This window comes from Tachyglossus aculeatus, chromosome 4, assembly GCF_015852505.1.
Source record: "Tachyglossus aculeatus isolate mTacAcu1 chromosome 4, mTacAcu1.pri, whole genome shotgun sequence".
NCBI lineage: Eukaryota > Metazoa > Chordata > Mammalia > Monotremata > Tachyglossidae > Tachyglossus > Tachyglossus aculeatus.
In genome coordinates, this window is record NC_052069.1 from 63,472,370 (window position 1) to 63,499,432 (window position 27,063).

General features: G+C 43.2%; 1 non-coding gene across 1 annotated transcript; it reads right to left on the reverse strand.

Moving 5' to 3' along the window:
- Positions 1 to 24,909: 24,909 nt before the first annotated feature.
- TRNAA-UGC lies at positions 24,910 to 24,981 on the reverse strand. Its single transcript has one exon. It is a non-coding gene; the product is annotated as a tRNA-Ala (tRNA).
- Between the last annotated feature and the right edge of the window lie 2,082 nt (positions 24,982 to 27,063).

Sequence of the window (27,063 nt, forward strand, 5' to 3'; positions counted from 1 at the left end):
ACCCATGCTCTTTCCACTAGGCACACTGCTTCTTCTGGTTTTCCTAACTCTCTGGATGATCCTTCTTGATATCTCATTGGTTCATTCTCTGCTTCCCCCTCTGCAAATGTGGGGTTCCCTCAAGCCTCAGTTCTGGGATCCCTTTCCATTCTCCATTGTTATGCACACTGCCTTGGAGAAAACAGTTACTTATTCCCACAGCTTCAACTAAAATCACTAAGCAGGTGACTCCCATATCTACTTTTCTAGTTCTAACCTCTCTTCTTCTCTACAGTCTCACTTCCCCTCTTTCAATCATTCAATCGTATTCATTTAGCACTTACTGTGTGCAGAGCACTGTACTAAGTGCTTGGAAAGTATAATTCAGCAATAAAGAGAGACAATCCCTGCCCACACAGGGCTTACAGTCTAGAAGGGGGAAGACAGACATCAAAACAAGTATACAGGCATCAATATAAATACAAAGAATTATACATATATACATAAATACATAAATGGTGTGTGGTGGGGACGGGGGGAAGAGCAAAGGGAGTGAGTTTAGGTGATGCGGACGGGAGGGGGAGCTGAGGAAAAGGGGGGCTTAGACTAGGAAGGCCTCTTGGAGGAGTTGAGCCTTTGGTAGGGCTTTGAAGGGGGCAAGAGTGATCTTTTGGCAGATTTCATTCATTCATTCATTCAATCGTATTTACTGAGCACTTACTATGTGCAGAGCACTGTATTAAGCACTTGGTAAGTACAAGTTGGCAAAATATAGAAGCGGTCCCTACACAACAGTGGGCTCACAGTCTAGAAGGGGGAGACAGAGAACAAGGCAAAACATATTAACAAATTAAAATAAATAGAATAGATATGTACAAGTAAAATAAATAAATAAATAGAGTAATAAATATGTACAAACATATATACATATATACAGGTGCTGTGGGGAAGGGAAGGAGGTAAAGCGGGGGGATAGAGAGGGGGAGGAGGGAGAGAGGAAGGAGGGGGCTCAGTCTGGGAAGGCCTCCTGGAGGAGGTGAGCTCTCAGTAGGGCCTTGAAGGGAGGAAGAGAGCTAGCTTGGCGGATGTGGGGAGGGAGGGCATTGCAGGCCAGGGGGAGGACTTGGGCTGGGGGTCGATGGTGGGACAGGCGAGAACGAGGCACAGTGAGGAGATTAGTGGCAGAGCAGCGGAGGGTGCGGGCTGGGCTGTAGAAGGAGAGAAAGGAGGTGAGGTAGGAGGGGGCGAGGTGATGGACAGCCTTGAAGCCGAGGGTGAGGAGTTTCTGCCTGATGCGTAGGTTGATTGGTAGCCACTGGAGATTTGTGAGGAGATTTGAGGAGGGAGGGCATTCCAGGCCAGAGGTAGGACGTGGGCCAGAGGTCAACAGCAGGACAGGCGAGATCAAGGCACGGTGGGATGGTTAGCACCAGAAGAGCGGAGTGTGCAGGCTGGGCTTTCCGGAGAAGACCAGGATGCCAAACTGTGAGTGCTGGGTTTTAGGCCAGAGGTCACTTGTCTGGTTGCCGGCCCACTAGGCCGTCCCTCCATGGGGGTGGGAGACCCTGGCCCGAGGAGGCCCCCAGATGTGGGGAGATCCTGAGAATGCAGCAGAAGCATCTCCGCAAGCTGGTTTGGAAGAGAATGTTGTACAGAGGCAAATCCGCTGAATTCCCAGGGACACTGGGGCCGGTGCCTTGGTTGCCTTGGTCATTCGGTCAGCTTCCTCACCTTCTGCAGCACCTCTATGGGCTTCCACTGCTGGTTAATCCAGAGCAACCTTTGAGGCTGCGTAGGATCCACACTCTCCCACGGCTCTAGATTTAGGGATCTGCTGAGGCTCTGCAGTTGCGCTTGAGGGTCAGTGAGAGATGGACTGCTCCAGACCGTTGTCAAGCGTTGTCATCCAAGTCACGGCACCAAATTACTGTGGAAGAAAAGCTTTACAGACCCTGAGTTGTGTTCATAAAAAGGTATGTCAGAGTCAAGTTTTATTACTGGTTGTCCCCCCCTTTATTTTATTTATTTTGTCTGTCTCCCTCTTCTAGACTGTGAGCCTGTTGTTGGGTAGGGACCGTCTCTAAATGTTGCCAACTTGTACTTCCCAAGCGCTTAGTACAGTGCTCTGCATACAGAAAGCACTCAATAAATACGATTGAGTGAATGAATGAATGAATTACTACTAGCATTTCACTGGGCACAAGTAGGGAGAGACGTTGAGCAGCAGCGATTCCCCTGAGAGCTAAGGCCAGCTCTTGCCTTCAGGACATCTCTACCTGGAAGTCCTGCCAACAACTCAGACTTAACATGATCACAACAGAACTACTCATCTTCCCAAACTGCATCCTCCTTCTAACTTCCCTGGTTGCAGGTAATTTTATTGGTTAGACGGCCCCCTAGATCTGTTCCAGGAGGCCTTCCTTGACTAAGCCCTCATTTCTCTACTCCCTCTCCCTTCTGCATCAGTTGCCCTTGGATTTATATCCTTTATTCATCTCACCCTCAGTCCCATAGCACAGTCCTCCTAGATCATAAGCTTCTTTGGGGTAGGGACTGTTTCTACTAATTTGGTTATTTTGTATTTTTTTCAAATGCTTAGTACAGTGCTCTGCTCACAGTATAACCTCATTATATACCATTCATTGATTGCCTTAATTCATATTTTAATGTCTGTCTCCCCCTCTAGATGGTAAGTTCCTTGTGGGCAGGGAACAAATTTGTTATACTCTCCCAAGCATCTAGTACAGTGCTCTTGGTATGCACTCAATAAATATTGCTGACTGGTATAATTGGCTTCGTATCAGTGTTGACAACAACATCCTCCTTGTCTCAAGAACTCATAAGCGAGTCATTATCCTCCATTCATTGCTTCCACTCAACGCACATATTGAACCTGTTACCAAATCCTGTCAGTTCTACCTTCATGTCACCTCTAGAATCTGTCCTTTCCTCTCCATAATAATAATAATGATGATGATGGCATTTATTAAGCACTTACTATGTGCAAAGCACTGTTCTAAGTGCTGGGGAGTTTACAAGGTGATCAGGTTGTCCCACGTGGGGCTCACAGTCTTAATCCCCATTTTACAGATGAGGGAACTGAGGCATAGAGAAGTTAAGTGACTTGCCCAAAGTCACACAGCTGACAAGTGGTGGAGCCGGGATTTGAACCGATGACCTCTGACTACAAAGCCCGGGAGCTTTCCACTGAGCCGTGCTGCTTCCCCATCCAAAGTGTTACTACACTGACCCACGCACTTATCATATCCCTCCTTGACTATTATATCAATTTCCTCATGTCTCCTCTTTCTCCTGATCCCTGTCCTAATTTCACTCTCATGCCCAGATCATTTCCCTAAAAAAAGTTCAGTCCATATCTTCTCACTCAAAATCTTTCAATGAATGCCGATACCCCCTGCATCAAACAGAAACTCCTTACCTGAATGTCATAGGGCATTCAATCAGCTTCCCCATCTTACCTTGCTGATGTCCTGGTACAATCCAGCCCACACACTTAACTTCCCTAATGGCCATCTACTCTCTGTCCCTTGATCTCATCTATCTTGCTGCTGACCCATTGCCCACATCCTCCCTCCTGGCCTGAAAGCCCTCCTCCTTCATATTCATTCATTCATTCAATCATATTTATTGAGCGCTTACTGTGTGCAGAGCACTGTACTAAGCAATTGGAAAGTACAATTCGACCGACCTTCAGAGCCTTATTAAAATCACATCTCCTCCAAGAAGCCTTCCCTGACTAAGCCCTCATTTCCACTACCTGGTCTCCCCACTCTGCATCACCTATGCAGGCAAGCTTCTCAGCTCTTAAGTACATAACCCTATACTCTTCCATTTCCCTATCTGTAATTTATTTTAATGTCTGTCTCATCATCTAAATTGTAAGCTCCTTGTGGGCAGGGAGAGTGTCGACCAATTCCATTGCATTATACTTTTTCAAGCACTTAGTACAGTATTCTGCACATGGTAAATGCTCAATAAATGCCATTTATAGCTTAATTCCAACACCCATGCACCCATGGGTGAATTTCTCCATCATGGACTTTTTCTTTGAGTACAAGTGACAGCTATAACATGTACTTTGGTGCATGTGGGTAGATGGGCTGGAAACTTGGTTAATGGGTGGGGTTTTTGATAGGCGGGGCATGATTGGTAGCAGTTACCTCCTGAGTTTAGGAATATTTTATGTTAAGAAGTTTGAACACCCCAGAACTAGACAATTGGCCCTTCATTTCTCCTATGTAATCAGAGGTTCTGTTCCCACAATTCAGCAATGAGGAGGCCATTTAAACATTTCTTGTGGATGCCCAGCAAAGGCAGTCAGTTTGCAATCCATGAATACATTATCAGTCATAGAAAATTCAGTGTTTGCTCACCACTGGTTAGTGGGTTCTTACTACACAAAACAATATGTCAATTCTTCTTTCAACTTAAAGTATTAATAATTTTATCCATTGCCTTTTTTTCTTTCACCCAACTCAAAGAATGAATGAAATGGTCAAAAGTGGCTAATGTCTTGATATCAGAGCTTTTGCAGTCAGATCTTCCTCAGTAGTGTTAAATGATCTTTGAAAAAAGATAATGAAAATTTTAAGACTTTTTCTGAGTCAAATTAATTTACTCAGCATCTATGTATGCTACAATTTTAGACATCAGCAAAGAACTTGGTGAGGTTTTTTCAGTAAGAACATTATTGACTTTCACCTCTTTCCTTAGTCAAGAACCTAATACTAATAATTGTGGTTTTTATTAAGTGCTTACTATGTGCCAAGCACTGTTCTAACCACTGATATGTTTCTCAGGCAAAAGAAATAGAGATTCAAGGGAAGATTTGGTGAATTGCCTCATGGTGGATACCTGAATCTGGAATCATTCAGGCAAAAGGAGAGCACAAATGTATAATAATGGGATTTTTCAACTGAAGGATCTGGAGCATTGCCACACATTTCTAATTCCCTTTGTCTGTGTAGACGTGGCTTTTCTGTGGGACCCAATGAAGTGCTGATGGAGGTCATTGACCATATTTGTTTGAAAGGCCATTCAACATCCTTGAACAATATTTGTATGGGGAAGAGCCAGAGAGAGCCGGCACGCATGTTAAACTACCCATTTCTTTATAAGACATGTTGGTCTTTTTCAAGTGAGAATTGAGGTCATTTGTGGGGCACCATGGAGCATGAGTGCACAGCTGATTTTATTAGACCTGCTAATAGATAAGGAGCTGGCTGCAGCTTTAACTGCTGCAAGGTCAAATATTTGACCAAAAGTGAAAACAGAGTGAAGCAGGTTGAGCATGTCAAACAGGGGAGAGAGGGGCTTGTTAAAAGAACTAAATATACAGAGCTTAGTGGGAGGAAAAGATACTGACATCTCTATGTGATTCTTCTCTGGCCTTCTATTCTGCCCTTTTATTACCATTTCGAGTAACTAAGTACATATGGCATGTTTGTAAGTAAAGCAGTCAATGAAGTTAGTTACACCTCTGCATTTATTACCATACCCCTGAGTATTATTAACTTTTACACTCCCCATAAAATATAATTTATCACTTAAATAATTTGCTTTGTGTCAGGGTTCAGCGTGCTCCAGCGCTTTCCTGCTCATTAAATGAGATATTTTTACTTAATGAGCCAAGGATGTCCTTTGCATTTAACATTAGAATTGATTCAAACCATTCATTCGGTAACAGTTTAGGGGGTAATTTCAAAATGTGGGTTTCAACCCACAATGCTACAAGAAAAAAAAATCAGAAATTGTTTGTATAGAATTTTTGGTGAAATGAAATGAAATGAAATGAAAAAGAACCAAGCCTAATGATCGGTACTTCAGATACTGAAATTAAAAAATTCCAGGACTATATTCCTAGCAGAGTATTATGAAATTATAAGGATCTGAGGCTTTAGAGTTTCCCTATAATGTCAAGAAAACAAAGATCATGGCAACTGGAAGTTTTAACACATTTATAGCAGATGAAGAGAAGATGGAAATAGTTGACAATTTTTCTCTCCTGGGATCGATAATCAATAATAAAGGAACTAGCAGTCAAGAAACTCTGAAGATTAATGTTAGGAAAATTTACTACAAAAAGCCTGAAAAAAAAATAATGAAATGTGCTGATATAACAATTGCCACCAAAACAGAAATTGTCAGTTCTATGGTGTTTCCAGTGACACTGTATGGATCTAAAAACTGGACAGTTAAAAAACAGGAAAGAAAGAGCATGGATTTTTTTGAAATGTGGTGTTGGAGAAGTCTTTTGCTAATACCATGGACTGCCCAAAAACCAAATTAAGGTTTTGGAGCAAATTAAACCAATGTAGTCTTTGGAAGGCCAAATAATTCAACTTAGATTAGCATATTTTGGACCCATCATCAGGATGACCAATTCTCTGGAGAAGACACTAATGCTAGGAATAGTCCTGGGAAAATGTGGAAGAGGCAAATCAGCAGCTAGATGGATAGAAACCATAACGATGATAAAGGAAGAACATTTAGCAAGGTTACAAATTATGGCAGAAGATAGGACGTGCTGGAGAAAATAAATCTAAAGAGTCGCTATGAATAGGAAACACCTCAAAGGCACTTGATAATAATAATAATAATAATAATAATAATAATAATAAAAGCTAGCTTAAAAGTGTTGGGCAATTTGAAAACAAATCTATTTTTAGACTTTATTAAAAGCACAAAACATTTTTGAAACAATTCAAATATAAAGTTACATTTTAAAACTGAAAGACACAGTCTCAGTGTAGAAATGTTTCCCCTTCTAGACTGTGAGCACGTTGTTGGGCAGGGATCATCTCTATATGTTGCCGACTTGTACTTCCCAAGCACTTAGTAGAGTGCTCTGCACACAGTAAGCGCTCAATAAATACGATTGAATTAATCATCATCATCAATCGTATTTATTGAGCGCTTACTATGTGCAGAGCACTGTACTAAGCGCTTGGGAAGTACAAATTGGCAACATATAGAGACAGTCCCTACCCAACAGTGGGCTCACAGTCTAAAAGGGGGAGACAGAGAACAAAACCAAACATACTAACAAAATAAAATAAATAGAATAGATATGTACAAAAAAAATAAATAGAGTAATAAATATGTACAAACATATATACATATATACAGTTGCTGTGGAGAAGGGAAGGAGGTAAGATGGGGGTGATGGAGAGGGGGACGAGGGGGAGAGGAAGGAAGGGGCTCAGTCTGGGAAGGCCTCCTGGAGGAGGTGAGCTCTCAGCAGGGCCTTGAAGGGAGGAAGAGAGCTAGCTTGGTGGATGGGCAGAGGGAGGGCATTCCAGGCCTGGGGGATGACGTGGGCCGGGGGTCGATGGCGGGACAGGCGAGAGCGAGGTACGGTGAGGAGATTAGGGGCCGAGGAGCGGCGGAGGAGCGAATTCATTAATGAATGAATTGGTAGCAATGAACAATTCTTCAGTTATTACAATATGCAAATCTCTGTCTCCTGATTGGTTCATTGCCACCTGGCTAAATATATCTGACTGCCTCAGCCTCACATTTTTTTTTCCATTTTGCCAAAGAAAAATGTCAGATTCAGATTTAAAATTCTCCAGAGATTGCTTCGTGGTGATTTGAAAATGCTTTTCTTCTCTTACAATAAAAATCTCTGCCTCATCACTCAAAGGTGCTATGTACCTCCGTTTAATTCTATTTAAATGTTATTTATCTCAAAACATTTATCTTAACACCTGATTAAGGAAAGGCGCAGTCAAATTATTTCTTGTTTGCCCTAGCTTTTTTAATTCTACACGATTTCATTCAGCGTTCTTTACAGTATTGGCCCTCTTATAGGCATTCTGTTTATGTAGCTGAGAGAAGCTTTGGGAACGACTGAGGGGGAGTTCAAGTTAAGAGAGGTGCAGGCTGATAGGGGAGGGGGTTGCCATGGAGCTGTTAGTCAATACTGAGTCTCTTCCACAGGTGCACCACCAACGCTGTCCCTACCATGGTGTAGTGGATAGATAGAGCACAGGCCTCAGATTCAGAAGGTCATGAGTTCTAATCTCTGCTCTGTGACTCAGTTACTTCATCTGTAATATGGGGATTAAGACTGTGAGCCCCAAGCGACACAGGGACGGTGTCCAACCCGAATTGCTTGTATTCACCGCATCGCTTGGCACATAATAAGTGCTTAACAAATACCGCAATTATTATTATTATTTCTCCCGCTTCTCCTTCTTCAGAGCCCGGACTGGGATGGGATGGAGGCTCCTGGAGTACCCTCTAGGCTATAAGCTTGTTGTGGGCAGGGAATGTGTCTGTTTGTTGTTATAGTCTACTCTCCAAAATGCTAGTACAGTGCTTTGCACACAATAAGCACTCATTCTTTGCACATAGTAAGTGCTTAATAAAAGCTATCATTATAATAAATATGAATAAATGAATGAATGAATGAATGAGCAGGGGCAGGTCCCACCTGCTCAGAGACCCTGAGTAGGGGCAGAGTCTAATTCATCGTGAACAGCCTCCCCTTTTCCTCAGTTCCCCCTCTCTTCCACATCTCCTCGGCCCTCTCCCTTCGCTCTTCCCCCCTCCCCACAGCACTTACATATATATCTATAATTCTATCTATTTATATTGATGCCTGTTTACTTGTTTTGATGTGTACATATCTATAATTCTATTTATTTATATTGATGCCTGTTTACTTGTTTTGATGTCTGTCTTCCCCGTTCTAGACTGTAAGCCCGGTGTGGGGAGGGATTGTCTCTCCTTATTGCTGAATTATACTTTCCAAGCACTTAGTATAGTGCTCTGCACACAGTAAGAGCTCAATAAATACGATTGAATAAATGAATAATAATAATAATAATGATGGTATTTGTTAAGCACTTACTATGTGCAAAGCACTGTTCTAAGTGCTGGGGAGATTACAAGGTGATCAGGTTGTCCCATGGTGGGGCTCACAGTTTTAATCTCCATTTTACAGATGAGGTACCTGAGGCATAGAGAAGTTAAGTTATATGTTGCCAACTTGTACTTCCCAAGCGCTTAGTACAATGCTCTGCACACAGTAAGCGCTTAATAAATACGATTGATTGATTGATTGATTGATTAAGTGATTTGCCCAAAGTCACACAGTTGATGGTTGGTGGAGCCGGAATTTGAACCCATGACCTCTGACTCCATAGCCCGTGCTCTTTCCACTGAGCCACGAGATCCGGGCTAGTTCATTCATTCATTCAATTGTATTTATTGAGTGCCTTCTGTGTTTAGAGCACTGTACTAAGTGCTTGGGAAAGTACAGTACAGCACTAAAGAGAGACAATCCCTTCCCACTGTGAGCTCAAAGTCTAAGAGATAACAAGCAGAAGGATCAGGGAAGGCACGAGACCAAACAGGATAGTCAATAAGCTGAAGACAGGATGGCCTGGTGGAAAGAGCCTGGGCCTGGGAGTTGGAGGACCTGGGTTCAAATCCTAGTTCTGCCACATTCTTTGTCACATTCATTACTTTGTGACCTTGGACAAGTCACTTCACTTCTCCGTGCCTCAGTTTTCTCATCTGTAAAATGGGGATTTAATAACCATTCTCCATCCTACTTAGACTGTGAATCCTATGAGGGACAAGCCTGTAACGTGGTTGCTGCCCTCAGATCATCTCTCTCATTCTTTCCTCATATTCAATCTGTCACCAAATCCTCTTGGTTCTACCTTCACAAAATTGCTAAAATCCACCTTTTCCTCTCCATCCCAACTGCTACCATGCTCATCCAAGTACTTTCACTATCCCACTTGGATTAATAATAATAATAATAATGGCATTTATTAAGTGCTTACTATGTGCAAAGCACTGTTCTAAGCGCTGGGGGGATACAAAGTGATGAGGTCGTCCCACGTGGGGCTCACAGTCTTCATCCCCATTTTACAGATGAGGGAACTGAGGCACAGAGAAGTTAAGAGACTTGCCCAAAGTCACACAGTCACACAGCTGACAAGTGGCGGAGCCGAGATTTAAACCCATGACCTCTGACTCCAAAGCCCGGGCTCTTTCCCACTGAGCCACGCTGATTACTACATCTGCCTCCTCACTGACCTCCCTGCCACCTCTCTCTCCCTATTTCAGTCCATACTTCACCCTGCTGCATGGATCTTTTTTCTAAAAAAAAGTTTGGCCTACGTCTCCTCACTTCTCAAGAACCTCCAATGGCTGCCCATCCACCTCTCATTAAACAGAAACTCCTTACCATCAGCTTTAAAATACTCAATGAGTTTGCCCCATTCTATCTCACCTTACTGATCTCCTTCTGCAGCCCAGCACACAACTTAGCTCCTCTAGCTCCAGCTTACTCACTTTGCCCATATCTTGTCTATCTTATAACTGACCCCTTTCTCACATCCTTCCTCTAACCTGGAACTCCCTCCATATATGCCAGACCACCTTCAAAGTATTATTAAGGTTGCATCTCCCCCAAGAGGTGTTCCCCAATTTAGTCCTCTTTTTCCCAACTCCCTCTCCCTTCTACGTGATCTATCCACTTGGATCTATGACCTTTGGGCATTTGATATTCACCCCACCCGCAACCCCACTCAGCACTTATGTACGTATCTATAAACTATATATTGCATATTAGTCATTTATATTAATCTCTATCTCCCCCCTAGACTTAAGCAAAATGGCAGCAAAATGCTAATCTGATGTATCGTGCTCTCCCAGCCCTTAATACAGTGTTCTGCACATAGTAAGTGCTCAATAAATACCACTGACTGATTGATTAATTGGGACAAGGGCTCTGCCCAACCTGCTTATCTCGTATTTACTCCAGGACTTAGTAGAGTGCTTGGCACATAGTAAGCACTTAACATTATTGTTATTATTGTTGTTGTTACTATTGTTATTCTCTGGGCCTCAGTTTCCTCCTCTGTCAAAAGGAGATTCAATGCCTGTTCTCTCTCCAACTTGGACTGTGAGCCTCTTGTGGGATAGGGACTGGGTACTAAGTGATTAGAAAGTACAATATATTAGAAATGGTAGACCTGATCCCTGCCCACATAGAGTATACAGTCTATAGGAGAACATGTGTACAGTCCTATAGACTGTAAGCTCTTCGTGGGCAGGTATCATGCCTACCAGTTCCTATGCATTGTACTTTTCCAAGGACTTAGTTTAGCACACTGAGCACAGTAAGAGTTCAATATCCTGCCTTGATTATTTTATCAGCCTCCTTACTGACCTTCCTGACTCCTGTCTCTTCCCACTCCAGTCCATACTTCACTCTGCTGCCTGGATCATTTTTCTACAAAGCCATTCAGGCCATGTTTCCTCACTCCTCAAGAAACTCCAGTGCTGGCCAATCCACCTCTGCATCAAACAGAAACTCTTCACCATTGTCTTTAAAGCACTCAATCACCTTGCCCCCTCCTACTTCACCTCTCTACTCTCCTAACTACAACCCAGCCTGCACACTTTGCTCCTCTAATGCAAACCTTCTCAATGTACCTCAATCTCATCTATCTAGCCGCTGATCCCTCGCCCACATCCTGCCTCTGGCCTGGAGTGTCCTCCCTCTTCATATCAGACAGATTAATTGCTCTCCCCAATTCAAAGCATTATTGAAGTCACATCTCCTCCAAGAAGCCTTCCCTGACTAAGCCCTCCTCTCCTCTTCTCCCACTCCCTTCTGCATCACCTTAACTTGCTCCCTTCATTCATCCTCCCTCCCATCCCCACAGCACATATGTATATATCTGTAATTTATTTATTAATGTATGTATGTATGCTATTATCTGTCTCCCCATCAAGACTGTGAGCTCACTGTGGGCAGGAAATATGTCTATTGTTGTATTGTACTCTCCAAAGTGCTTAGTACAGTGCTTTGCACAATAAACTCAATTGAATAAATGAATGAATGAATGAATGAATGAATACCTCTGATTGATTGGAGAGGACCTGATGGGTTTGTTTGCTGCACAAATTGATTAAGGACTTTGAGTTCCAGAAGTGGGTACAGGGAAGCCTACAATGAGTCAAAAGCTTTGGTCAACCAGGGTTATCTACCTTGGTACTTACTAAAGCGTGGCCTACTGGACAGAGCACAGGCCTGGGAGTGAGAAGGACCTGGGTTCTAATCCCGGCTCCACCAGTTACCTGCTGTGTGACCTTGGGCTGTCACTTAACTTCTCTGTGCCTCAGTTTCCTCATCTGTAAAATGGGGATTAAGACTGTGAGCACTATGTGGAATGGAGACTGCTTCCAACCAGATTATCCTGTATCTACCCCAGCACTTAGAACAGTGGCTGGCACACAGTAAGTGCTTAACAAATATCATTATTATTATTGTTACAGTGCTTGGCACATAGTAAGCCCTTAACAAATACCAACATTTTATCATTATTATCATTATTAGTAGTAGTAGTAATACTAGTTTTGTTAGGTCGGATTCATTGTAGTTACTATTTGCCAAGCACTGTAATAAATGGTGGGGTAGATTAATTATGGTATTTGTTAAGCACTTAACTATGTGCCAGGCACTGTACTAAGCGCTGGGGTGGATATAAGCAAATTGGGTTAAACACAGTCCCAGTCCCACATGGGACTCACAGTCTCAATCCCCATTTTACAGATGAGGTAACTGAGGCTCAGAGATGTGAAATGACTTGCCCAAGGTCATACAGCAGACAAGTGGCAGAGCCGAGATTAGAACCATGACCTTCTGATTCCCAGGCCCGTGCTCGATCCATTACTCCAGGCTGCTTCTTTGATGCAAGATAATTGGACTGGACAGACATGGGGCTGTCCCACATGGGGCTCACAGACTAAGGGAGAGGGAGAACAGGTATTGAATTCTCATTTTACAGATAAGGAAACTGAGGCCCAGAGAAGTTCAGTGATTTGCCCGGGATCACACAGCAGGCAAATCACAGATCCATGCTTAGAACCCAGATCCACTAACTCCCAAGCTTGTGTTCATTCCACTAGGCCCCGCTGCTTCCCTTAGGCAGACAGGTAGGCCCAGAGGGAAAACCTCAATCAATCACCTGTGCCCCAGAGCACGGACTGAAAGGTCTGTGTGGTGTTCCGAAGATTTTTTTATTTATTTGGCCATTACAAAACTATTCAATGAAACAAATCATAAAGAGTAAACATTTACAGATCTTAACCCAAATGCACATTTTTACCTTTTTCCTGCTGGCTTCTTGTCAATCTACTCTGCCCTACTCATTGTCGCCAACCCCCAACTCCCTTACCTTTCACTCCATCCTAGCTTTCCTATACATCAGTAGTCTCAGAGGTCAGTGCTTTTGCTGTTATGGTTCCAGATTTAAAACCTTACACCATCTCTCTTCCTCAGTCTTCAGCCTCCTTATCAGTATACCTGGTACCTCTCATGGGCCCCATGTGGGACAGGGACTGTATCCAACTTGGTTAAGTTCTGTGCTTAACAAATACCACAATTAATACTCATTATTATTAGTATTGGTATCAATATTATTATTTTTAATAGTACTCATTATGTCTTTATTATGTTCCAGGCACTATACTAAATACTGGGGTAGATACAAGCTAACCAGGTTGAACACAGTCAATATCCCACTTGGGGGTCACAGACTGAATCCCCATTTTAAAGATGAAGTAACTGAGGCACCAAAAAGTGAAGTGACTTGCCCAAGGTCACCCAGCATAAAAGTGGCAGAGCTGGGATTAGAACCCAAATCCTTTGATTCCCAGGCCCATGCTCTTTCCACCAGGCCATGCTGTTTCTCCTATTATTAACAGAGTGAGGCACTTCCAAATCCCAGCATCTTCCCTTTCACCGCTTTCATACAACATAGCGAGGATGGGTTATCTAGGGTTTTTTCATTTAGTTTTGTTTTGACCATCTTGTCTCCTCAACGGATTGAAAACTCTGGCTGGTGGCTTGCCTGGAATGTCTTTACATTCTAAATACAGTTAAGCAATCAATTCTTCTATCCCTGGAATGCTCACTGGTCTCACTACTCCTAGCATGCTTTCATCTCCTCCTTGTTAAATCGTTATAAAATTTGGTTCTCATATCCAGTTTTTCCACCATAACACTCTTTTTTATGGTATTTGCTAAGCACTTACTCTGTGTCAAATACTGTTCTAAGTATTGACGAAAATACAAGTGAATCAAGCTGGGCACGGTCCCTGTTCCCCTTGGGGTTCATGTCTAAGTGGGAGGGAGAACAGAACTCAGGTACAGAGAAGTTAAGTGACTTGCCCAAGGTCACACAGCAAGTATTTGGCAGAGCTGGAATTAGAACCCAGGTCCTCAATCTTCTAGGCCTGTGCTCTTTCCACTAGGCCTGGCTTCATCTGGCTTATCCTTCCCTTTCTTCCACCAAGCACATTTTTAAATATACAATAATAATAATAATAATAATAATAATAATAATGACATTTGTTAAGAGCTTACTATGTGCACAGGACTGTTCTAAGCACTGAAGAGGATACAAGATGATCTGGTTGTCCCACGGGGGGCTTACAGTCTTAATCCCCATTTTACAGATGAGGTAACTGAGGCACAGAGAACTTAAGTGGCTTGCCCAAACCACAAACCTATTCACTCATATCCCAATCTCTTTTTTCTCTTAATCTTCTCATTTTTTCTGCATCTTCCTTCATGGTTGTTTATTTCTTCCTGAACATAATCTTCTTTGATGCTCTGGTCTTGCCTCTCTAATATCATTTTCAATCATTCATTCATTCATTCAATCGTATTTATTGAGTGCTTACTGTGTGCAGAGCACTGTACTAATCGCTTGGGAAGTACAAATCTGCAACATATAGAGATGGTCCCTACCCAACAACAGGCTCATAGTCTAGAAGGGAGTCACAATGTTTTCCTGAACAACGCTTCGTTTTTTTTTCCTCATTTAAGCATCCTGTTTGCATCCCTCCCTCTGATCACCTTCTAAATGTTTTCTTCAAAATCTCCCACCATTCTGAAGCAATTTAACGGTTTAATAAGAATTCTCCCCTTTTATTCATTCTTAGAGAGACACTTTGGATCTCTTATCAGTCACCAAATCCATGCTCAGCATCCAAGTCCTTCCCACAAACTGGATGGCATTCACAAAGGTCAAAGCTACATTAACCCTTGAATGGTTAGGACTCATGTCCTGTGACCTCCATCACCTTCGGCACATACATATATCAATTCTGCTTATCCACCTGCCCTTCCTAGAGGAGTGCCCTTTCAATCAATGGTATTTATTGAGCACTTGCCTTGAATAACCATTTCGTTACATGTGTCTTCATCCCAGTTCTCTAACAGATTGCTTTCAGCTGTCTCATTGCATCTGACCCTTCTACACAGAGCTCCATCTTGACACTCTATCACACAGTTGAAATCCACTCAGGAAAGTCCTTTTATGTTGTCCACGAGTAGATGTCACTGACTTAAATTCATTCATTCGTATATATTGAGTGTTTACTGTGTGCAGAGCACTGCACTAAGCACTTGGGAAAGTGCAATACAACAATAAACAGTGACACTCCCTGCCCACAACGAGCTCACAGTCTAGAGTTGGGGAGACAGACATCATTACAAATAAATAAAATTACACATATGTACAAAAGTGCTTTGGGACTGGGAGGGGAGAAGAGCAAAGAGAGCAAGTCAGGGCAACACAGAAGGGAGTGGGACATGAAGAAAACTGGGGCTTAATCTGAGAAGGCCTCTTGGAGACCTGCCTTCATTAATGTTTTAAATGGTTCCAATCTCTCTTGGGTTGTCAGCCTGATATTGCTATACCCTTATGTAGTTCCAATGTTTATACTCACAATATTTATTTTTTAAAAAGATTTACAATGTCTTTCATCTTGGTCTGCTTGGAGGTCTCATTATCTCTCTCCATTGTTAACTCTCCATTCTTATCCTCATTTATATCATCTTCAGAACATATCGAGTGCCCAATACGTGCAGAGCCCTGTACTGGACGTCCACTTGAGAATGTATGCTAAAAGGAAAACATACAAGCCACGCCCTGAAAAAACTTGAAATCCAACGGAGGAAAACAAGTGGATGCAAATCACAGACATAAACTATGAACACAAGCAAGAGAACAGATGCAACTAAAAAAAAAATTAACCTAACAAATAGGTCTACCCAGGCATGCTAAGGGTGGCTGATGAAATGATATGACCAGGGACGTGGAAAGTAACTGGGGAATAAGTCCTGAAGGAGGTAGCCTTATAGGAGGGCTTTGGTGGTGGGGAGGGAAATGATAATGGATTTAGGCTCTGAGGGAGTTCCATTGAGAGGGAAAGGGATAAGCAATAGGTTAGAAAGAGAGAATCAAGAGCAAGGTACAGCTAGGAGGTTTGCTTAGAAGGATTTATCTTATAGATTACTAGTCTGTAAACTCCTTAAGGGCAGAGATCATGTCTACCAACTGCACTGTGCTTCCCTAAGTGCTTAATCCCCTCTCAGGATTGCACCTGGAGAGTTTTCAGTACTCTACCAGTCTCGGCTACAGGAGGGAGAATCAAGCAGAGGTTTGCCGATTCCATTCCATTCCTAGCTTGGACAGTGGCTAGAGAGTAGAAGGCTATGTACTACAAGTCAAAACTCACCTGTGCTGGGCAGCAGCATCATGGGAGATGGTTGAGGGTGGAGACTCGAGTTTAATGCATGATCAATCAATCAATCAATCAATCGTATTTATTGAGCGCTTACTGTGGGCAGAGCACTGTACTAAGCACTTGGGAAGTACAAGTTGGCAACATATAGAGACAGTCCCTACGCAACAGCGGGCTCACAGTCTAAAAGGGGGAGACAGAGAACAAAACCAAACATACTAACAAAATAAAATAAATAGAATACATATGTACAAGTAAAATAAGTAGAGTAATAAATATGTACAAACATATATACATATATACAGGTGCTGTGGGGAAGGGAAGAAGGTAAGATGGGGGGGATGGAGAGGGGGATGAGGGGGAGAGGAAAGAAGGGGCTCAGTCTGGAAAAGCCTCCTGGAGGAGGTGAGCTCTCAGTAGGGCCTTGAAGGGAGGAAGAGAGCTAGCTTGGTGGATGGGCAGAGGGAGGGCATTCCAGGCCCGGGGGATGACGTGGGCCGGGGGTCGACGGCGGGACAGGCGAGAGCGAGGTACAGTGAGGAGATTAGTGACAGAGGAGCAGAGGGTACGGGGTGGGCTGTAGAAGGAGAGAAGGGAGGTGAGGTAGGAGGGGGTGAGGTGACGGACAGCCTTGAAGCCGAGGGTGAGGAGTTTCTGCCTGATGCACAGATTGATTGGTAGCCACTGGAGATTTTTGTGGAGGGGAGTAACATGCCCAGAGCGTTTCTGGACAAAGACAATCCGGGCAGCAGCATGAAGTATAGATTGAAGTGGATCATGGGTTCTAATCCTGGCTCCGCCACTTATCGGCTGTGTGACTTTGGACAAGTCACTTCACTTCTCTGGGCCTCAGTTCCCTCATCTGTAAAATGGGGATTAAGATTGTGAGCCCCATGTGGGACAACCTAATCACCTTGCATCCCCCAGCACTTAGAAAAGTGCTTTGCACGTAGTAAGCACTTAACAAATACCACCATTATTACTACTGCAAGGAAGGAGGCAATGATAACCATTTCCATATTTTTACCAAGAAAACTCTGTGGATACACTACCAGAATAATTGCAGATGGAGATGGGTTGTTCTGGGAGAGATGTGTCCATGATATTGCTATGGGTCAGAAATGACTTGACAGCAAAAGATCAGTGCTTAATACAGGGGTCTTCATTATTGTTCAAAAAATGCCATGACTGATTGGTTGACTAATAGGATTTCAGATAGTGGAACTGATGTATAGTGAGAGAAGAGAACATAAGGACACAGGAGATGGTGGGCCCCCCATTGGTCAAGAGTTTTTCTTGTGGAAGAGAAATGGGTGACTATTGGGAGCTTTGGAAGAAGGGAGTTACTTCCCAGAATGGTGTTTTATGACCTGAATAATGCTCCTGTGCAATACAGGATCTCCAAACTATAGGGCTCAGGTTGGGACCAGGAAAATAAAAATGGAAGTAGGAAGGGAAGAAGAATGGGGTGAGTTAAGAAAAGCATGGTGTAGTAGATAGAGCACAGGCCTGGGAGTTAAAAGGTCATGAGTTCTAATCGTGACTCTGCCACTTGTCTGCTGTGTAGCCTTGGGCAAGACACTTCACTTCTCTGTGTGCCTCAGTTACCAGATCTGTAAAATGGGGATTAAGACTGTGAGCCCCATGAGGGACAGGAACTGTGTCCAACCCGATTTACTTGTATTCACCCCAGCACTTAGTACAGTGCGCTTGTTACCCCATCTGAAAAATGGGGATTAAGACTGTGAGCCCCACGCAGGACAGGACAGGAAATATTTGCAACTTGATTTACTTGTATCAACCCCAGTGCTTAGTACAGTGTCTAGCACATAGTTAGCACTTAACAAAAACCACAGTCATTATATTTATTATTACACAGTGGACTGATGGAAACATCAGGGGGGAATGTAATATAACAAAAGTCTAAAGTGGTTCCTCAGGAAGAGGGCACACAAAGTTATAGTGCACAGTTCCTCTTCCCCTCTCCACCTGCACTTCCAATCATTTCCCTCTGTTCCACTTTTCCTCTTTCCTTTGTCCCTCTTCACTAATGCCCCTCTTACTAAAGTTATTTAAAGGGCCAAGGCTGTGCTCACTTGACTCCCAACAGTGAAGGCAACAGCTGTTGCTGGATTTGGAGTTGGTTTTCCAACAGTTCTAACATTGTTTCCCTACATCGAGTATCCTTCAACCTTCTCCTACCCCTCCCTTCACTGACCATTGGTTTGAATGGCTTAGCCTTCCCTGACTTGAAATCAACAGGGAGAACTGTGATAACGATGCATCATTTTGGTTGGGTCTAGTCAGGTGCCTGTAGAAAAAGGTTAAGAAAATAATTTGAATAATTTGACATAAGAATTTAATATTGAAGGTTAGGAATTGCCCCACTAGACTGAAAGCTCCTCTCTCTAGACAGTAAGCTCCTTGTGGGTAGGGAACATGTCTATCAGCTCTGTTGTATTGTACTCTCCCATTTTGTACAGTTTTCTGCAGATGGTAAGCACTCAGTAAAGACCATTGATCAATTAGTTTTTATGGTATTTGTTAAGAGCTTACTATGTGCCAAGCACTGAACTAAGAACTGGGGTAGATACAGGTTAATTAGATTGGATACAGCCCATGTTCCACATGGGGCTCACACTCTTAATCCCCATTTTACAGATGAGGGAAGTGAGGTCCAGAGAAGTGAAGTGACTTGTCCAAGGTCACACAGTAGACGTGGCACAGCAGGGCTTAGAACTCAGTTGATTAGAACCCAGTTCTTTCTAACTCCAGGCTCTGATTTCCATGCTCTTTCCACTAGGCCACGCTGATAAGCATGATTCAGTCATCTCTCTGCACCTGGAATAATGTACGAAGTTCTGGTCTGGTTACTGCATTTTAGGGAGGACTAAATAGAGCTGAAACAGGATTAGAGAGCAGCCAAGGTGACTGAGGAATGGAGAAGCCCCTGCACAAAGGAAGACTGAAAAGATTAATGCTCTTCAGCCAAAAAAGGCAAAGACTGAGCAGGGCCTTGATTGAAGTTTACAAAATCTTTATGAATATGTCCCCAGAAAACACAGTAGTGTTACTTGCCAAATATCAAAGCAGCAGAGTGAGGAAGCTTCTGTTGAAGCATGGGGGTGGCATCTTCAAAACAAACTAAAGGAAACTTTGTTAAATCTGATTTTACAGGGAACACATATTCTCCATGCGGCAAGTTCACTCTTACTGAAATTTCAGTTGACTCAGATTACACTGAATCAGTTTGCTATTTTCATGTTCTCTATCACAAACACCACTGGTTTCATTCTATTTGTTTTCTTTTTTTTTGTAGGAAGCTATGGCAACAGTTATCATCTTGTCAAATGTTGCATGAGTATGTTTAGGTATACCAGGCCATTGATTCTCTTCTCTCTGTCTTCCTGCTTGTGCTATTCCCAAGCTAGGAACTCCCTCCATGCTTCTATCAGACAGACATCATCATCATCATCATCAATCATATTTATTGAGCGCTTACTATGTGCAGAGCACTGTACTAAGCGCTTGGGAAGTACAAATTGGCAACATATAGAGACAGTCCCTACCCAAACAGTGGGCTCACAGTCTAAAAGGGGGAGACAGAGAACAAAACCAAACGTACTAACAAAATAAAATAAATAGAATAGATATGTACAAATAAAATAAATAGAGTAATAAATATGTACAAACAAATATACATATATACAGGTGCTGTGGGGAAGGGAAGGAGGTAAGATGGGGGGGATGGAGAGGGGGACGAGGGGGTGAGGAAGGAAGGGGCTCAGTCTGGGAAGGTGTCCTGGAGGAGGTGAGCTCTCAGCAGGGCCTTGAAGGGAGGAAGAGAGCTAGCTTGGCGGGTGGGCAGAGGGAGGGCATTCCAGGCCCGGGGGATGACGTGGGCCGGGGGTCGATGGTGGGACAGGTGAGAGCGAGGTACGGTGAGGAGATTAGAGGCGGAGGAGCGGAGGGTGCGGGCTGGGCTGGAGAAGGAGAGAAGGGAGGTGAGGTAGGAGGGGGCGAGGTGATGGACAGCCTTGAAGCCCAGGGTGAGGAGTTTCTGCCTGATGCGCAGATTGATTGGCAGCCACTGGAGATTTTTGAGGAGGGGAGTAATATGCCCAGAGCGTTTCTGGACAAAGATAATCTGGGCAGCAGCATGAAGTATGGATTGAAGTGGAGAGAGACACGAGGATGGGAGATCAGAGAGAAGGCTGATGCAGTAGTCCAGACGGGATAGGATGAGAGCTTGAATGAGGAGGGTAGCGGTTGGGATGGAGAGGAAAGGGCGGATCTTGGCAATGTTGTGGAGCTGAGACTGGCAGGTTTTGGTCACGGCTTGGATGTGAGGGGTGAATGAGAGAGCGGAGTCGAGGATGACACCAAGGTAGTGGGCTTGTGAGACAGGAAGGATGGTAGTGCCGTCAACAGAGATGGGAAAGTCAGGGAGAGGGCAAGGTTTGGGAGGGAAGACAAGGAGTTCAGTCTTCAACATGTTGAGCTTTAGGTGGTGGGCAGACATCCAGATGGAGATGTCCTGAAGGCAGGAGGAGATGCGAGCCTGGAGAGAGGGGGAGAGAGCAGGGGCAGAGATGTAGATCTGGGTGTCATCAGCGTAGAGATGATAGTTGAAGCCGTGGGAGCGAATGAGGTCACCAAGGGAGTGCGTGTAGGTCGAGAACAGAAGGGGACCAAGCACTGACCCTTGGGGAACCCCCACAGTAAGAGGATGGGAGGGGGAGGAGGAGCCTGCAAAAGAGACTGAGAGAGAATGACCGGAGAGGTAAGAGGAGAATCAGGAGAGGACGGAGTCTGTGAAGCCAAGGTCAGATAGTGTGTGGAGAAGAAGGGGGTGGTCCACAGTGTCAAAGGCAGCTGAGAGGTCGAGGAGGATTAGGACAGAGTAGGAGCCGTTGGATTTGGCAAGCAGGAGGTCATTGGTGACCTTTGAGAGGGCAGTTTCCGTGGAATGTAGGGGACGGAAGCCAGACTGGAGGGGGTCGAGGAGAGAGTTGTTGTTGAGGAATTCTAGGCAGCGCATGTAGGCAACTCGTTTAAGGAGTTTGGCAAGGAATGGTAGGAGGGATATGGGACGATAACTAGAAGGTGAGGTGGGGTCGAGAGAGGGTTGTTTTAGGATGGGAGAGACATGGGCATGTTTGAAGGCAGAAGGGAAGGAACCAGTGGAGAGTGAGTGGTTGAAGATGGAAGTTAAGGAGGGGAGAAGGGATGGAGCGAGAGATTTCATGAGATGAGAGGTAATGGGGTCAGAAGCACAGGTGGCCGGAGTAGCACTTGAGAGGAGGGAGGAGAGCTCCTCTGAGGATACTGCTTGGAAGGATGGGAGAGTAGCAGAGAGCAGAGAGCAGAGAGCAGACAGTCCCCACATTCAAATCCTCCTTAAATCCCACCTCCATCAACATATTTTCCCCTACTAATTTTCCTGCACTCTGAGCCATATCATTCCTTCAGGCAAACTTAGCACTCATAAACTTATTTATACCCTACTTAGCATATATGCCAGGTTTATTTTTGACTTCTCTAGTTGAAAATATATTTTTCTTTGTCTCTCATTAGAGAATAAGCTCCCTGTAGGACAGGAAGCATAGCTTCTATTGTACTGTCCTTCATACAATGTTGTGCACACAGTATTTAGTAGAGTGCTCAGCACACAGTAAGTGCTCAATAAATACCATTGATTGATTGAGTGATTTCTTTTTCTGTTCCAGAGACTAGGGACTCTATAAAGAGTTATGGGACTTAATTTATTTTGGGAGTATTCCTAATAAGCCCAAGGAAAAAGGCCATTCTGAAAGAACAGGGCCATTGAAATGTTTTATTTTAGGGGTGAGATATTTACCAAAACCTACAATCTCTTATTCAAGAATCATTTCTTTGTAAAAAATGCAATATTATCTTAGGAGTAAGCCAGACACCTGATCATTTGGCCATGAGATGATATATTTTTAAAATAGCATCAAATCCTCAAATGATCTCACTTCTGCCATTTATAAGAAGCTAGGGATTCACGTCACAGTTAAGCACAATATTAATGGTGCACTCATATTTTATTTAGTAAAATAACGTGTCAGGATTTTTTCTATTTTAGACTTTTCCTGTAAAAGGGATCATTATCACCTCCAAAAATTTGATTTCTAGAGTGCTTATTTGTCAATATTTGCAAAACACTTCATTTTTTCCTAATTATGCCCTATTTTTCCCCCACTATCTACTGTTTAGGTCAACACCCTTTCAATTCAGTTTAGCAGAGTGAACTTTTTTGCAGTTTTGTCCTTCAGAAAAGGTTTTTCCATTTTTAAGATGCAGTTAGTATTTTTTTTTTCTGTCAGCACATGATACAGTAGAAATCCCAAATCAATAACACTTTTTATTCCTACTCAATTGATGCATAACATCCTCCTTCACATGGAGGTTTAATGTGTTGTAAATTAATTATCTGGAATGAATACAGGGTCAATGGTCCTTGGTATGGCCAGGATATAATGTTAAAGTGTTCCATTTCCTTCCAACACTCTTCAGATCTCTTACCGAGTCTTTTATACATGTCAGTTATACCATCTTCTTCAGTGGGTTCCCTTAAGAGTAGTTAATGTCTCTCCTGGGATTGATCGATAAAAAAAAATTGCTTTACCATAAATTTGCTCAACTATTTTCTGCCTTCCAGGCATAAAATGGGCATTTTTATTTGCACTCCTCCAGGATCACATTTTCTACTGAGAACGTTTGATTGAAATTACTGAAATGAATATAACACGTTTTGTTTCATTCAAAATTAATCTGAAGCAATAAAATATAGGTTTGGATTATTTTATTATTTGCCTTTCCCTAATGAAAGAAAAAAATATATTTTTTGAATCCAAGAAGAATCTCAAGACACAAAAAACTTTGAACTACAATTTTGTTATGGATTTAAACATCAGTGTTATTTTAAGGGAAATAAAAAAACCCAGGAACAGCAAAGTGGTTTCTCAGTCACAAGTGAAGCAATTAAAAGGCAGAAATTCACTAAGTTTTAAAAGAATTCAATTTTCTTGAAAAATAGAGAAGAATTGAAAAGGCAAACTCCATTATAGTTTTGAGGAGCTCAGCTATTAGTAGCTATAGAAACAAGGAAACCTGGTGGTGAATGCAATCTGTCTGCATCTACAATGCTACGGTCAAGAACAAGGATTCAGTTGGGAATTTTACCCTAGTGGGAATTGATCAGAGGGGAAAAAACACGGTCCCCAAATTTTCTAACCTCTTTAACAGATTTCGATGACTTAGTAGGGCAGCTTCAATGACACTAAAACTAAACAAATAAAATCTGAAGGAGGGAGAGGTGAGGGACAGGGATAGGAATGTGAACACACCAGATTGTTAGGAGAGGGCAGTTTAGAAGGAGGAGTCTGTCATTTTCCTTCCAAGGTGGTACAACACAATTATTCAAGCATAGATGGGGACCCTCAACTTCCAGTTGCCAAATATCTGAAGAAACGTTTTCTGATCTGCTTTAAGATCCTGAAGATTTTCATCTCTGGAATTTTCCTTGCAGTCTCTTCTGGATCATTAGAAGATGCACGATCTTTCAGTTTTCAGAAATTAAAGACTTCCTAACCCATCCTGAACTGGTTTTGTGAACTTTGCCCTTTCTTCCAGGCTGAGGTAAACCCAAGGGAAGGTATAAAGGAGCACATCATTTCCTCGACTGAAAGCTGAAGTAGAAGATGGCACCAAGGCACATAATAACAATAATAATGGCATTTGTTAAGTGCTTTCTATGTGTCAAGCACTGTTCTAAGCCCTGGGGTACATAAGCCCCGGGGCCCACGTGGGGCTCACAGTCTTAATCCTCATTTTACAGATGAGGTAACTGAGGCACAGAGAAATTAAGTGACTTGCCCGAATCACACAGCTGATAAGTGGTGGAGCGGAATTGGAACCCACAACCTCTGACCCCAAGCCCGGGTTCTTTCCAGTAAGCCATGTGCGATAGCCAATGGTAAGCTACTCATGGGTCCCAGGCAAGCTGATTTTTGTGGAAGTTTTGGAAACTTTAGGAAAACACATATATTCGTTTTAGCCAGAATTGGTCAGTATCACCCACTGAATCTTCAATTTTAACCCCAGCATTCTATGTTCAAACAGTTTATGAATAGCTGCTGCTGGTGCAGACTGGTACTCCAAGCAACCATCCCATTCATCCATTCAGTCATTCATTCAATTGTATTTATTGAGCGCTTACTGTGTGCACAGCACTGTACTAAGCACTTGGGAAGTACAAGTTGGCAACATATACAGACAGTCCCTACCCAACAGCGGGCTCACAGTCTAGAAAAAAAGTGGAGATGCTGGGGATTGAACCCGGGGCCTCATACATGCAAAGCATGTACTCTACCACTGAGCTACACCCCTGAAACTTATATTTACTTTCCCTGAACCAGATCGGGGACAATTCTGGTTCGGCTAATTAGCCCTGAACCCCAAGGGCTATGTAATGAATTGGAGAGGAAAATACCCAATACTCAATTCCTCCCTGTGTAAATGAGTCTCTCCAGATTAGGAGGTTCATCAAACCACCTTTCACTGACATGCTCTTTGGTTATCAACAAATTGTTTCGTTTTATGCAGTCAAGTTGTCTCCAACCGACTCCATGAACTCCAACTCCATGAACTCCGACTCCAAGCGACTCCATGAACACATCTCTCCCAAAATGCCCCATCTCCATCTGCAATAGTTCTGGTAGTGTATCCATAGAGTTTTCTTGGTAAAATTACAGAAGTGGATTACCACTGCCTTCTTCCATGTAGTATGCTTGAATCTCCACCCTCAACTCTCTCCCATGCTGCTGCTGCCCAGCACAAGTGAGTTTTGACTTGCAGCAGATTGCCTTTCATTCACTAGCCACTGCCCAAACTAGGAATGGAATGGGTATGCCTCTGTTTGACTCTCCCTCTCATAGTTGAGACTAGTAGAATACTGGAAACTCTCCAGGTGGGATCCTGAGGGGGGGAAATCAACAAATACTCAGTTTTCAATTCAAATAGAAATTCCAACTGCAACACCAGTTGAACAGGATCTTAAATCAAATCTGGAAATAAAAGCCAAACCCTACTTTTGCACACAGTAAGAGCTTAGACAATGATATTACCGATTGGTTGATCCCTGATCTTGCACTCATTCTTAATCTAAACCCAGGGATTTCTGATGCCTTTGAAACACCACGTTACTGTACTGAGCAAAATTAATCGGCCAATCTATTGCATTTATTGAGCACTTACTATGTGCAGAGCACTGTATTAAGCTCTTGGGAGAGTACAGTAAATTCCCTGCCCACAACGAGTTTACAGGTCATTCAGCTACAGGTCCTTCCTTTGCATTACACGTTGCTGAAACTCAGCTCTTCTGGTTAACAGTTCATTAGTATCTTTCCTGTTGGAATCAGGCATGCGTTGTTCCTTACTTCCTGGTGAGGGAGGGCAGGAGCGGGAGGATCTTATTAATTTTTTCTGCTACTGCTTCCTCCCCTGCAATTGGCTGTGCTTCCCAGCTGATGTCATTCATTCAATTGTATTTATTGAGTGCTTACTGTGTGCAGAGTACTGTACTAAGCGCTTGGGAAGTACAAATTGGCAACATATAGAGATGGTCTCTACCCAACAACGGGCTCACAGTCTATGATAGACAGACTGAGTTTAATAACTTCCCCCCAGCAGAGTCCTGAACAGTGAGTGGTTTAGCTGTTTCTGATGTTTCTGGAAATTTCCCTTATGTTCCTGAGGGGCCTGGGCTCGTCCTGAATCATCATGGATTTTGGGAACACTCCTCCCCACCTTTTCCTGGGCTCTGAGTTCTCGAGAAGGTTGGGGCAAAGCTGGAGATGCCTTGGATGTCCCAATTTTCATCCCGCACTGAAAAATTTACCCAGTATGAGTTTACAGGCTTAGTCACTTTTGAAAGTCCCTTTCAAGTGTCTACCCTTTTCAATTTCTAGACCTGCACAGACACTTCAGATCTGGAGCTTCAGACCCTTCAATCTATTGATCTACTGAGCTTCAGATCATCCTTTGAATCACGAACACCTTCTCTCTAAAGAATCATCTGTAATTATCATTCTTATTTATTGAGCCAAAGAGTCATCTGCTGTTCATTTTCATTGCAATCGATCAAGGAATCAATCATTTTACTGAGTGCTTAGGGGAGTTCGATATAACAGAGTTGGTAGATACATTCCCTGCCCACAATGAGTTTTCCAAAACATCCATTAGTCTTTCCAAAATCATGTGAATCCGGGAAGAAATCTTCAGCTTTCTTTCAGATCTTCAAATCTTTCCAATTTGGGGGAAGCAGCCTGGCTTAGTGGAAAGCACACAGGCTTGGGAGGCAGAGGACATGTGTTCTGATTCTGGCCCTACCACTTGTCTGCAGTGTGACCTTGGGCAAGCCACTAAACTTCTCTGTGCCTCAGTTACCTCATCTGTAAAACGGGGATTAAA